This window comes from Bidens hawaiensis, unplaced genomic scaffold (assembly GCF_021521415.1).
Source record: "Bidens hawaiensis isolate Kalapana, Puna unplaced genomic scaffold, B.hawaiensis_p1.1 tig00028598_1, whole genome shotgun sequence".
NCBI lineage: Eukaryota > Viridiplantae > Streptophyta > Magnoliopsida > Asterales > Asteraceae > Bidens > Bidens hawaiensis.
In genome coordinates this window covers 204,388-219,608 of record NW_027505126.1, presented here as the reverse complement: position 1 = coordinate 219,608, position 15,221 = coordinate 204,388, and the positions used below count along the sequence as shown (strand labels likewise).

Here is a 15,221-nt window from a genome sequence, read left to right as displayed (position 1 = left end):
TCAATAATTATGCCCTCACGTCACCCCGTGGCCCGTACGAAATTTTGCCAGTATTTCCAAAGGGGGTAGTACACGAGTAGGAGGAAAAACTGAGTATGGGTCGAACCACTAAATCAGATCATAAATTCGGTCTAGGAGACTGCCATACAATATTTTATGACCCTAAAAAAGAATCAAATTAATAATTATGCCCTCACGCCACACCGTGGCCCGTTCGAAATTTTGGCAGTGTTGACAAAGTGGGTAGTACACGAGCCGGAGGAAAAACTGAGGATGGGTCGAACCACAGAATCAGATCATAAATTCGGTCTAGTAAACTGCCATACAGTATTTTAAGACCCGAAGAAAGAATCGGATCAATAATTATGCCCTAACGCTACCCCGTGGCCCGTTCGAAATTTTGGTAGTATTGACAAAGTGGGTAGTACACGTGCCGGAGGAAAAGCTGAGTATGGGTCGAACCACTGAATCGGATCATAAATTCAGTCTAGAAGACTGCCATACAATATTTTAAGACCCTAAGAAAGAATCGGATCAATAATTATGACCTCGCGCCACCCCGTGTCCCGTTCGAAATTTTGGCATTATTGCCAAAGGGGTAGAACACGAGCCGGAGGAAAAACTGAGGATGGGTTGAACCATTGAATCGGATCATAAAATTGGTCTAGTTGACTGCCATACAATATTTTATGACCCTAAGAAAGAATCGGATTAATAATTATGACCACACGCCACCCCGTGGCCCGTTCAAAATTTTGGCAGTATTGCCAAAGGGGGTAGTACACGAGTCGGGGGAAAAACAGAGGATGGTTCGAACCACTGAATCGGATCATAAATTCGGTCTAGGAGACTGCCATACAATATTTTATGATCCTAAGAAAGAATCGGATCAATAATTATGCCCACTCGCCACCCCGTGGCCCGTTCGAAATTTTGTCCGTATTGCCAAAGTGGGTAGTACATGAGCCGGGGGAAAACAGAGGATGTGACGAACCACTGAATCGGATAATAAATTCGGTCTAAGAGACTGTCATACAATATTTTATGACCCTAAGAAACAATCGGATCAATAATTTTGCCCTCTCGCCACCCCGTGGCCCGTACGAAATTTTGGCAGTATTGCCAATGGGGGTAGTACACGAGCCGGGGGAAAAACAGAGGATGTGACGAACCACTGAATCGGATAATAAATTCGGTCTAAGAGACTGCCATAAAATAATTTATGAACTTAAGAAAGAATCGGATCAATAATTATGCCCTCACGCCACCCCGTGGCCAGTTCGAAATTTTGGCAGTATTGCCAAAGGGGGTAGTACACGAGCCGGGGGGAAAACAGAGGATGTGTCGAACCTCTGATCCGATCATAAATTCGGTCTAAGAGAATTTCATGCAATATTTTATGACCCTAATAAAGAATCGGATCAATAATTATGCCCTCACGTCTCCCCGTGGCCCGTACGAAATTTTGCTAGTATTTCCGATGGGGGTAGTACACGAGCCGGAGGGAAAACATAGGATGTGTCGAACCACTGAATCAGATCATAAATTCTGTCTAGGAGACAACCTTATAATATATTGTGACCCTAAGAAAGAAACTGATCAATAATTATGCCCTAACACCACCCCGTGACCCGTTTGAAATTTTGGCAGTGTTGACAAAGTGGGTAGTACACGAGCCAAGGGGAAAACAGAGGATACATCGAACCACTGAATCGGTTCATAAATTCGGACTAGGATACTGCAATACAATATTTTAAGACCTTAAGAAAGAAACGGATCAAAATTTATTCCCTCACGCCACCCCGTGGCCCGTTCGAAATTTTGGCAGTATTGCCAAAGGGGGTAGTACACGAGCCGGAGCAAAAACTAAGGACATGTCGAACCATTGAATCGGATCAAAAATTCGGTCTATGAGACTTTCATACAATATTTTATGACCCTAATAAAGAATCAGATCAATAATTATGCCATCCCGCCACCCCGTGGCCCGTTCGAAATTTTGGCAGTATTGCCAAAGGGGTAGTACACGAGCCGGAGGAAAAACTGAGGATGGGTCGAACCACTGAATCGGATCATAAATTCGGTCTAGTAAACTGCCATACAGTATTTTAAGACCCTAAGAAAGAATCGGATCAATAATTATGCCCTAACGCCACCCCGTGGCCCGTTCGAAATTTTGGCAGTATTGACAAAGTGGGTAGCACACGAGCCGGAGGAAAAACTGAGTATGGGTCGAACCACTGAATCGGATCATAAATTCGGTCTAGGAGACTACCATAAAATATTTTATGACCCTAAGAAAGAATTGGATCAATAATTATGCCCTCACGCCACTCCTTGGCCCGTTCGAAATGGCAGTATTGCCATAGGGGGTAGTACACGAGCCGGGGAAAAATAGAGGATGGGTCGAACCACTAAATCGGATCATAAATTCGTTCTAGTAAACTGCCATACAATATTTTAAGTCCCTAAGAAAGAATCGGATTAATAATTATGAACTCGCGCCACCCCGTGGCCTGTTCGAAATTTTGGCATTATTGCCAAAGGGGTAGTACACGAGCCGGAGGAAAAACTGAGGATGGGTTGAACCACTGAATCGGATTATAAATTAGGTCTAGGAGACTGCCATACAATATTTTACGACCCTAAGAAAGAATCGGATTAATAATTATGCCCTCACGCCACCCCGTGGCTCGTTCAAAATTTTTGCAGTATTGCCAAAGGGCGTACACGAGTCGATGGAAAAACAGAGGATGTGTCGAACCACTGAATCGGATCATAAATTCGGTTTAGGAGACTGCCATACAATATTTTATGACCCTAAGAAAGAATCGGATCAATAATTATGCCCACACGCCACTCCGTGGCCCGTTCGAAATTTTGGCAGTATTGCCAAAGTGGGTAGTACACGAGCCGGTGGAAAAAAAAAGGATGTGTCGAACCACTGAATCGGATCATAAATTCGGTCTAATAGACTTTCATACAATATTTTATGACCATAATAAAGAATCGGATCAATAATTATGCCCTCACGTCACTCCGTGTCCCGTACGAAATTTTGCCAGTATTTCCTAAGGGGGTAGTACACGAATAGGAGGAAAAACTGAGTATGGGTCGAACCACTGAATCAGATCATAAATTCGGTCTAGGAGACTGCCATACAAAATTTTATGACCCTAAGAAAGAATCAAATCAAAAATTATGCCCTCACGCCACCCCGTGGCCCGTTCGAAATTTTGGCAGTGTTGACAAAGTGGGTAGTACACGAGCCTGAGGAAAAACTGAGGATGAGTCGAATCACTGAATCAGATCATAAATTCGGTCTAGTAAACTGCCATACAGTATTTTAAGACCCTAAGAAAGAATCGGATCAATAATTATGCCCTAAGGCCACCCCGTGGCCCGTTCGAAATTTTGGCAGTATTGACAAACTGGGTAGTACACGAGCCGGAGGAAAAACTGAGTATGGGTCGAACCACTGAACCGGATCGTAAATTCGGTCTAGGAGACTGCCGTACAATATTTTAAGACCCTAAGAAAGAATCGGATCAATAATTATGACCTCGCGCCACCCCGTGGGCCGTTCGAAATTTTGGCATTATTTCCAAAGGGGTAGTACACGAGCCGGAGGAAAAACTGAGGATGGGTTGAACCACTGAATCAGATCATAAAATTGGTCTAGGAGACTGCCATACAATATTTTATGACTCTAAGAAATAATCGGATTAATAATTATGACCACACGCCACCACGTGGCCCGTTCAAAATTTTGACAGTATTGCCAAAGGGGGTAGTACACGAGTCGGGGGAAAAACAGAGGATGGTTTGAAACACTGAATCGGATCATAAATTCGGTCTAGGAGACTGCCATACAATATTTTATGACCCTAAGAAAGAATCGGATCAATAATTATGCCCACACGCCACCCCGTGGCCCGTTCGAAATTTTGGCAGTATTTCCAAAGTGGGTAGTACACGAGCCGGAGGAAAAACTGAGGATGGGTCGAACCACTCAATCGGATCATAAATTCGGTCTAGGAGACTGCCATAAAATATTTTATGAACCTAAGAAAGAATCGTATCAATAATTATGCCCTCTACGCCACCCCGTGGCCCGTTCAAAATTTTGGCAGTATTGCCAAAGGGGGTAGTACACGAGCCGAGGGAAAAACAGAGGATGTGTCGAACCACTGAATCGTATCATTAATTCGGTCTGGGAGACTGCCATACAATATTTTAAGACCCTAATAAAGAATCGGATCAATAATTATGCCCTCTCGCCACCCCGTGGCCCGTACGAAATTGTGGCAGTATTGCCAAAGGGGGTAGTACACGAGCCGGGGGCAAAACAGAGGATGTGACGAACCACTGAATCGGATAATAAATTCGGTCTAAGAGACTGCCATACAATATTTTATGACCCTAAGAAAGAATCGGATTAATAATTATGCCCACACGCCACCCCGTGGCCCGTTCGAAATTTTGGCAGTATTGCCAAAGTGGGTCGTACACGAGCCGGAGGAAAAACTGAGGATGGGTTGAACCACTGAATCGGATAATAAATTCGGTCTAGGAGACTGCCATACAATATTTTATGACCCTAAGAAAGAATCGGATTAATAATTATGCCCTCACGCCACCCCGTGGCCCGTTTTAAATTTTGACAATATTGCCAAAGGGGGTAGTTCACGAGTCGGGGGAAAAACAGAGGATGTGTCAAACCACTGAATCGGATCATAAATTCGGTCTAGGAGACTGCTATACAATATTTTTTGACCCTAATAAAGAATCGGATCAATAATTATGACCTCTCGCCACCCCGGGCCCGTACGAAATTTTGGCTGTATTGTCAAAGGGAGTAGTACACGAACAGGAAGAAAAATTGAGTATGGGTCGAACCTACAGAATTGGATCAAAAATTTAGCTTAGGAAACAGCCATACAATATTTTATATCCCTAAAAAAAAATCGGATCAATATTTATGCCCTCACGCCACCCCGTGGCCCGTTCGAAATTTTGGCAGTATTGCCAAAGGGGGTAGTACACGAGCTGGGGGAAAAACAGAGGATGTGACGAACCACTGAATCGGATAATAAATTCGGTCTAAGAGATTGTCATAAAATATTTTATGACTCTAAGAAAGAATAGGATCAATAATTATGCCCACAAGCCACCCCGTGGCCCGTTCGAAATTTATGCCCTCACGCCACCCCGTGGCCCGTTCGAAATTTTGGCATTATTGCCAAAGGGGGTAGTACACGAGCCGAGGGAAAAACAGTGGATGTGACGAACCACTGAATCGGATAATAAATTCGGTCTAAGAGACTGCCATACAATATTTTATGACTCTAATAAAGAATCGGATTAATAATTATGCCCTCACGCCACCCCGTGGCCCAATCGAAATTTTGGCAGTATTGCCAAAGGGGGTAGTACACGAGTCGGGGGGGAAACAGAGGATGTGTCGAACCACTGAATCAGATCATAAATTCGGTCTAGGAGACTGCCATACAATATTTTATGACCCTAAAAAAGAAACGGATCAATAATTATGCCCTCAGGCCACCCCGTGGCACGTTCGAAAATTTGGCAGTATTGCGAAAGGGGGTAGTACACGAGCCGAGGGAAAACTGAGGATGGGTCGAACCACTGAATCGGATCATAAATTCGGTCTAGTAAACTGCCATACAATATTTTATGACCTTAAGAAAGAATCGGATCAATAATTATGCCCTCACGTCACGCCGTGTCCCGTACGAAATTTTGCCAGTATTGCCAATGGGGTAGTACACGAGTCGGGGGGAAAACAGAGGATGTGTCGAACCATTGAATCAGATCATAAATTCGGTCTAGGAGACTGCCATACAATATTTTATGACCCTAAGAAAGAAACGAATTTATAATTATGCCCTCACGCCACCCCGTGGCACGTTCGAAACTTTGGCAGTATTGCCAATGGGGGTAGTCCCGGACATCTGCAACGCCCTTCCCGCTTTACTTTTTTTAATCTGGGGTGAAGTAAAAAAAAATAACCCCTTCGGTGACTTTCGCGGTCGCCCTCACTGAACTGACTTGAATCTGAACTACGATTTAGATCAAGTCTTACCGAAATCGGATTTCCTTTTCGTGCCATATGCGCTTAGACTTTACTTTTTTCCCTTTTTGATTCCCGGTCCAATATTAGTTCTCGAAGATCTTCGTTTCCGTGTAGAAGAAAACTCTCCAAATTGATGACCTCCTTCAGTGATCTTACAACGAACAGGATTCCATTGTAAATTCGTGCGGAGCAATCAAAGAATTCCGGCAAAGCAAAATAGAAGAAGATGTGACCCAATTTTCCTGTTCAAAAGAAGATATCTCTTCTTCTTCATTCTCAACAGGAATGCATCAAACTTCCCTTCCATATAGATCGTCGTGGCATGAACTCAGAATTGATTCGCTTCGATTCCGCCCCTACTTCAATGAAAGCTAGCTCCTACTCCTCCTTCATCGTCGTTGGTCCTTTTTTTACATTGTATAGTGAGAAAGCTCACCCCTGCCTTTAGACGAGATCTTATATATGATTCTCATAAACCCTAGGAGCCTCTTTTCCTTCTGCCCAGCTCCCCTTTCGACTTGCATGTGTTAAGCATATAGCTAGCGTTCCTTCTGAGCCCAGATCAAACTCTTCTTTTGACTAGACTATGAAAAAAGACGGGTTCTATTCTATCTGGTAGAGTCAACAGAATGGAGTTCCTTGTCTGTAACTCAAGAAAGCGCATCTCCTTCTCTGCCATTCCTACTTTATTGATAGTTATAACCTATTAAGAAGGTATGTTCAGTCCAGGAGGCTAGGTTGAAATGAAACCCGGACTCGCTGAGGTTCACACACCTTTCTTTATGAAATTACACAGCAAGCTTCCAGCTTGGTACTAATACCTCTAGAGTATAGAGGGGCTAAGGAAAGGCGCGCAACTGTGCTTCCTCGCTTCGCCAAGAAAAGCACTTCTTCCTGGTTGAAGGGCGCGCTACAGGCCTACGCTTGTTCCTGCACGAGAATTTCCGGCTTTTTGGCCGTATCTTGCTCCTTTCTTTCGTCTCAGCAGTGAGCGCTACTAGAAGACTCCTAGAATGGCACGCACGAAGAAGCCTACTCAGAGTAGGAATCCCGCACATTATAAAAAAAGGAAAATGGACCTGCAACTACCTTAGACTTTCTTTAAGGAAGATTACAAATAAGAGCTGATCCTATAATTGTAATAGTAAGATTAGGATCCCGACTCATCTGTAAATTTAAGGCATATAAGGTAAATACTTAGATATAGGGAACTCATCCCGGTGATGTCAGAGGAATTGATTTATGTCGAACCTATAATAGCTAGTTCTGTTAGAAAGATCAAACATAGTAAGCATAACTATCTAGGTTATATAACTGCTCTTAAAAAGACGAGCAAGGGGAAGAAACCATTCATGGTGTCCGATCTCGAGACGATCCTGATCAATAACGAACATAGGGTTTATGCTGGTGGTCTCAAGGTTGTTCATCCGGGTAAAGACATCAAGGATGGTCTAATTTATACCTACTTCTGTGAAGACTGCTCATTCATTGAATCCTTTGAAGAAAGGAGTAAAAAGGTGCTGAATGACTTGGTCAACAAGATCATTTCAATGGTGAAGAAAGAGAAGGCTAATACTGTCTATTTTCACAACTTCTCTAGATTTGATGGGATTCTTCTGCTAAAACACCTAGTATGCCATCATTGCTACACGCTTAAACCACTGATGAGGAACAATAGGCTTTACGAGTTATCAGTCTATTCTGATAAGAGGATGTTATTTCGAATCAGAGACTCCTTGAATCTACTTCCAAGTTCTCTGAAAGAGCTAGCTAAGAGTCTATGCCCATCTCTTGGTAGTAAAGGAACAATCGATCACGAGAATGTGTCTCTAGACAATTTGGAAGATGATAGGGAGGACTTGATTGAGTATATGAAGCAGGATATCCTCCTTCTTGGTGGGATAATGCAGAAAGCACAAGAGATCTATTATCACAATTTTGGTTTGGATATCGTTTCCAAGATCACGCTATCTTCACTAGCTCTAAGCATCTTTCGTTTGAGATATTATGATGAGGAAGATTGGCCTATCTACATACCAAATCAGAATCAAGACAGATTTATCAGGAAAGCATACTATGGTGGTCATACTGATTCATACAAACCATATGGTGAAAACCTTTACTATTATGACGTTAACTCACTCTATCCTTTTATAATGAAGGAATACCAAATGCCAGGTGGTGAACCGGTCTGGTATGGAGATCTAAAAGACAAGGATTTAGATAGTTTGTGTGGCTTTATAGAGGCCTATGTGGTCTGTCCGAAGACAATCAATAAACCCTTTCTTCCCTATCGGGAAAAGAACGAGACACTGGTCTTTCCAACAGGTGAATTTCTAGGTGTCTACTATAGCGAAGAATTAAAGTATGCAAGAGATCTTGGCTACACCGTGCTCCCAGTCTCAGGCTACATCTATGAGGAAAGGGAAAGCCCTTTCAAGGAGTTTGTTAGCTCACTATTTTCAAGTAGGTTAGAAGCTAAGAAAGCTGGTAATGAAGCTTTATCCTATGTGTTCAAGACCCTGATGAACTCACTATACGGTAGATTTGGTATTAACCCAACAAGCACTACAGCCGAGATCTGTGATCATGATCGATACAGAAGATTGATCAGGAAGGATTCGTTTATCTTCGGTGAACCGCTTAACGAGGAGAAGTTCATAGTTGCCTATCATGTCAACACAGGCTCCACCTCTGAAGCATGGAACCCACCGAAGAACGGTGCTATACAACTAGCTGCTGCTATCACAGCCTGTGCTAGGATCTATATGTACCCTTACATCTCAAGGGAGGACTGTTACTACACTGATACTGACTCGGTTGTGCTAGGACAGCCGCTCCCAGATGGATTGATATCTTCTTCGGTCTTAGGTATGTTTAAGCTAGAAGACAGGATCAAAGAGGGCTACTTTTTAGCCCCGAAATCTTATTGTTACACAACAGTGGAAGGCAAAGGTATTCTCAAGTACAAGGGTGCTGCTAAAAACCAGATCACACCTGAATGGTTTAAGTCACAGTATGCTAACCCGTCTCGTAAAGAACAGGTATCTGTTACAAACAACTTTGGTCGTGATTGGAAAACACTTACTGTTCATAAAAAAGAAGTACTATACCAGATAGGTATTAGTATGGGGACAAAGAGGTTAGCAGTCTTTAGAGAGGATCTCTGGGTTGATACAGAACCAATAGAGATCAAAGATCTGTCTAACATTACACCCCAGTATAGTGAAATAATCTTATCCTTTCTAAGGAATGAATTGAATCAGTATATGGTAAATAGTACTATTCTCAGTGAGAGATTAACCCAGATGGATAGTGAGATGAAAAGCCTCATTTCAGATAAAGATAGAGAGATATCTGAGATGAAAAGACAGATTGAAGAGATACGCAATCATATGAACAATCTCACTAAGAGTGATAAGGATACTAAAACCGAACAGAAAACTAAGACCACCAAGCCCGATCAGAAAACTAAGACTGATAAGGTTACTAAGACGGCAAAGAAAACTTACAATCAAACTAAGACAGTCAAGAAGAAACCTCCGTGATCTTGTCATAAATGATAGATAGAGGTATGCTATGAAAGATTGATATTAAGGTTTAAGATGCTGCCAAAACGATTGATTCCATTCATCTGATCCTCTATTTCCAGCTCTTGCCTCTCTGTCTGCATTGGTGTGGTACCTAGGCTTTCTGACTTTCCAGAACGTGCTATTCCCGTTCTAAACATCCAAACTTTCTTCTTCTTAGCGGAAACGCAAGTACTATAAGTCGAGATATATACTATAGATATAAACTAGTCTGTCTCTAGTCTATACTAGAGGGAATTAAAATATCTATTAGATAGGGTGTGGTGCTTAGTTAGATAGGGTGTGGTGCTTAGAAAATTCCCTAAATCTATAAACATCTATCTTCTTTTCAAATGTCTAATAAGATTAGATTGTTTCATGATTCTATGCCTGTCCCCAGCTGATGTTTCTACTCCCAGCGAGAGAAACCTATCATAGCTGAGGTTGTCTAACTATGTTTTCATTCCAGGCTAAGACACCCGGTATTGAACTGGGAAATGCCATTGTTTGTATCCATGCTTGTCATCTAATCGTATATCAGTATTCCATAGGTAAAGACACCAGAGAAACAGAAACTGGGTAAATCCTTAGTTTATATCGTAAAAGGAAAATAGAAAATGGATTCTTGGAAAGATGTTGTTTATGATTTAGTTAAGGCACGAGGTGATATGAGTCTTGTGAAAAGGTTAGAGGTATCAGATTTTCTTTATTTTGCATATAAGGACTGTAATAACACAGGAATCTTAATCACTGAGGAAGAATATCATAAAATTAAAGATCAAATTGATTGTGGTAAGTATGTTTTCAATTTTCATATTTCAGATATACTCACAAAAGAATTCGATTCTGAGTTGGCTGATGCGGAATCTGATATTTCAGCATTCTCAGGATTCTACTATTATAGCAAGCTTAAAAAACCAGAGATAACGGTGATAACTAATCCCGCTTATATTGATATAGTTGTTATATTAGGAATAATCTATTATTTAGTTACCAATTTTGTTTTATCATGTTATACTCATGATGAGATTGATAATGTATCTGAATTCGATTATAATCTGGTTGATTTAGAAACACGGCTCTTTGAAATGGGGTGTTGTGATAGGTTATACCGTATAGAAATGAAATACCCGTTTCCAAAAAATCTTATCTTAAATAGTATTAAGAAGAAAGTTGAGGTGGGTAGTTATACGTATAAACTGATTGAGACTTTTCTGGATAGTCTTTTCCTAGATGGGGAAGATAAAGCATTTTATATGAGTTATTTTATTGGTCAACTTTATAAGTTATTAGTTCATATAGGTTTAATGGATACATTTGATGTTATGTTTCCCGAATACTATCCAGGTGTGTCTTTTACTAGAAACCTTGATCAGATATATATATATATCATGCAAATATAGTGATCTTGTGGTGTTTGATGATGAAAAATGTGAAAACTTTCTTAGTTTCCTTGGAATACAAGCTGATTATCAGTCTATAACACCAATACCTGGTAAATGTCTTGAGAGTGTTTATAATAAGGGTGTAATGATAGATTTTATCAATAAAAAAAAAAGTCAATGACTTAAAAAAGGGTAAGTTCTATAAGAGTCTGTATAGTTTTCATTATGATTAATAGTATCATACTAAATGAACGGAAGATGACTCTGTACTCTTTTATTATCTAGTTTCAAAAACTCAAGTAGGGTTCTGTTTTTTTTTTTCAAAAAAAGCAATTCCACCGGGGAAGGATCCACAAAAGCCCTCGCTTGCTACCGCTTTACCTTGCCTTCCAATCGTACTTCTAGCGAGGAAGGCCTTCTAGCAAGGAAGTTGCAGCTTTCCGCTCGCCTTTCTCCTCTTTCAATCTAGTCTGCTTTCTCTTCCTGCTAACAATCGAAAAGATATGTCCGAAGTAATACCTTGCGGAACTTCGTTTGGCGCTTTCCTTGCCTTAAGTAATACCTTTTTTTAAGTGCCTTGCGGGCTAGGAGCTAAGTATAAGTAGATGAAAACAGCTTGACCAAGAGTTGCTAGAGCGGATTATTCAGCTAAGTCAGTACAGCCGGAAAAGCCTTGCTCTAAAGGAGCTTGGGGTGAAACCCTTCTATAAAGGGGAGTTTTGTTTGGCAGATCGATTTATAGTTGCTTCGGATGTAGCATTTGATGGGGATCTTTCAGCAGCGGGAAGGTATTTTAATCTTTATTAAATAGGTGATCCGCGAACTCTTCTGCTGCTGCTGCAAGACCGAAATTTTAGGTTTTATTCAAAGTTCATATTTTGAGTCTTGGATGTGCTCCCAGGGGAAAGGGCTAAAGCCAATCATTCCGAAGGATTCTTGCTTCAATTCCCAAGTGTTGGAGTAGGATACTTTGTAGCGCCCAATGGAATTGGATAAGGATAAAGTCTCTTACTTTCAAGGTTAGGAGCGGGTGAAGGATGTGATCCGGGGCCGGGGCTGGTCACAGATATCACCTATCGTCGCTGGGGAACTACTCTCCTCTGGTATTAGCATTAGCAACCCCCGCTGAAAGAATGAATGCCCGCTCATATAGATTCTATTTCGTGCGCTTTGCTATAACCTTCCTCGCTCATTTGACTTTTCTTTGGCCTGGTGGGCATGAAAAAGAAGACTGGAAGAGGTATCAACACCCACATTCATCAATAAGAGTAGGAGTCATATAGGTATAGGTTAGACTTTCCTTCCTCTGGTCATGTGTAATAGCCGGAGTGTAGAATTCGTATCTGTCTGTCTGCAGTCCGTATGTAGGTATGTCCAGTGGTCCAGCCTGTCGGTCAGTTGATAGTTTGATCGAAGCCATGAAGGTACCTTCCTAAACTGAGATTGAAATCTATTTTCAAAGCATTTTTTTATCAGGAAATAAAGTATGTTCGGAGTCTATTCATCGCATATAGACTGCAGGGACATCGTGCGTGGCAGCTGGTATAGATGAAGAAAGGCGTCTCGCGATCCTTCATGACACCAGAGTTGGATTATACTTTGGACTTGATCAAACTCTAGCTCACCTGGGAAGTCCTTTTTCACAGAAAATGGAGAGATGATTTGATGTATTTTTTGAATCCAGCGTTGGGACTAACGGGGCTCGAACCCGCAGCTTCCGCCTTGACAGGGCGGTGCTCTGACCGATTGAACTACAATCCCAGGAAAAGGAGGTGTACAGCCTCCACTTTTTTCTCTTCATTCGAACTTTTGACTTTCGCCGTATTGTAACAGAAACACGAATGATATACTTTATTAGATTATAATCATTCTAAAGATTTTTAAATATCTATATAATTAGATATTTTTTAAATGCAGTAGAGTAGACTCTTAGTGGGCTAATTCATGAATTGAATCAAATGGTTTTATTTTAAAGAGTCACGCTCTTTCACTTTAAAGGCCCTAAGCTAAGAAAGAGGCTTAAGTCATCGCTTCAAATTCGAGAAAGGGCTTTTTTTGAATGTTCATTATGATAAGTAGTCGATTAGGAGAACTGCTATGTCACTACAGGGTATACTCTTCCTCATGTTTCATTATTCTTATTTTCTGTGCTGGGACATAAATATTATACCTATTATGATATGAATCGCCAAAGTCTTCCTACTTCTGAATTGTTCCATTCAGATCCGAAAAATGAGAAAGAAATCAAAAGTAAGTGGATCTGAATTGAACCATGACTATATAAGCTATTCTTAAGAGATTCAATATAGATGAAATCGTGGAAGCGGACCTTTTCTTTCCTTTTTCCACGTAAGAATTCGTCGTCCGAATGATCTGCTTGTTCCTGGATGCTCCATAGGAATCCATTGCTATTCCTTTCCTCCACCGAGAAAGGTTCATTCCGAGTCACAAGAACCATTTTTGAATTATTTTATCTTTTCGTTATGGTAATGCAATGCAAGAGGTCGGAAAGCGGGTTGTTTCTGATGATGAAAAGAGCTTTTTTTCTCTGAATCATTTTGAAACCCCGAGATTTCAAAGTCGGTAATGTTAGAAGGTCGTTATTTTTTGGTCAGATACCTAAGTCGGTATATCTTTGAAAGCTCAGACGGAGAGAATAAACGGACTCCTCGAGGGCTACTTAAGCCACTTTAGTGCAAACCAGAAGGATTGGAGTTGTTGGATGTTGCTGAGTGCTGCTATAACTTAACAACCAAAAAGCTCTGCGTCGAACTTCAACCCCTTCGAGTTGGCCACGGGGCAACAGCCTCTGACGCCCCTCACCGTTGCGACAGGAGGGGGCTTTCCCAGCAGTCTACTTTGCCAAGAGGTGGCAGGAGCGCAACGACCTAGCCCAAACCTCCTAAAACACCTTGTATGCCATCATTGCTACACGCTTAAACCACTGATGAGGAACAATAGGCTTTCCGAGTTATCAGTCTATTCTGATAAGAGGATGTTATTTCGAATCAGAGACTCCTTGAATCTACTTCCAAGTTCTCTGAAAGAGCTAGCTAAGAGTCTATGCCCATCTCTTGGTAGTAAAGGAACAATCGATCACGAGAATGTGTCTCTAGACAATTTGGAAGATGATAGGGAGGACTTGATTGAGTATATGAAGCAGGATATCCTCCTTCTTGGTGGGATAATGCAGAAAGCACAAGAGATCTATTATCACAATTTTGGTTTGGATATCGTTTCCAAGATCACGCTATCTTCACTAGCTCTAAGCATCTTTCGTTTGAGATATTATGATGAGGAAGATTGGCCTATCTACATACCAAATCAGAATCAAGACAGATTTATCAGGAAAGCATACTATGGTGGTCATACTGATTCATACAAACCATATGGTGAAAACCTTTACTATTATGACGTTAACTCACTCTATCCTTTTATAATGAAGGAATACCAAATGCCAGGTGGTGAACCGATCTGGTATGGAGATCTAAAAGACAAGGATTTAGATAGTTTGTGTGGCTTTATAGAGGCCTATGTGGTCTGTCCGAAGACAATCAATAAACCCTTTCTTCCCTATCGGGAAAAGAACGAGACACTGGTCTTTCCAACAGGTGAATTTCTAGGTGTCTACTATAGCGAAGAATTAAAGTATGCAAGAGATCTTGGCTACACCGTGCTCCCAGTCTCAGGCTACATCTATGAGGAAAGGGAAAGCCCTTTCAAGGAGTTTGTTAGCTCACTATTTTCAAGTAGGTTAGAAGCTAAGAAAGCTGGTAATGAAGCTTTATCCTATGTGTTCCAGACCCTGATGAACTCACTATACGGTAGATTTGGTATTAACCCAACAAGCACTACAGCCGAGATCTGTGATCATGATCGATACAGAAGATTGATCAGGAAGGATTCGTTTATCTTCGGTGAACCGCTTAACGAGGAGAAGTTCATAGTTGCCTATCATGTCAACACAGGCTCCACCTCTGAAGCATGGAACCCACCGAAGAACGGTGCTATACAACTAGCTGCTGCTATCACAGCCTGTGCTAGGATCTATATGTACCCTTACATCTCAAGGGAGGACTGTTACTACACTGATACTGACTCGGTTGTGCTAGGACAGCCGCTCCCAGATGGATTGATATCTTCTTCGGTCTTAGGTATGTTTAAGCTAGA

General features: G+C 41.4%; 1 non-coding gene across 1 annotated transcript; it reads right to left on the bottom strand.

The window, feature by feature from the left end:
• Nucleotides 1-12,738: 12,738 nt before the first annotated feature.
• Nucleotides 12,739-12,812, bottom strand: TRNAD-GUC (transfer RNA aspartic acid (anticodon GUC)). Its single transcript has one exon. It is a non-coding gene; the product is annotated as a tRNA-Asp (tRNA).
• Nucleotides 12,813-15,221: the final 2,409 nt, after the last annotated feature.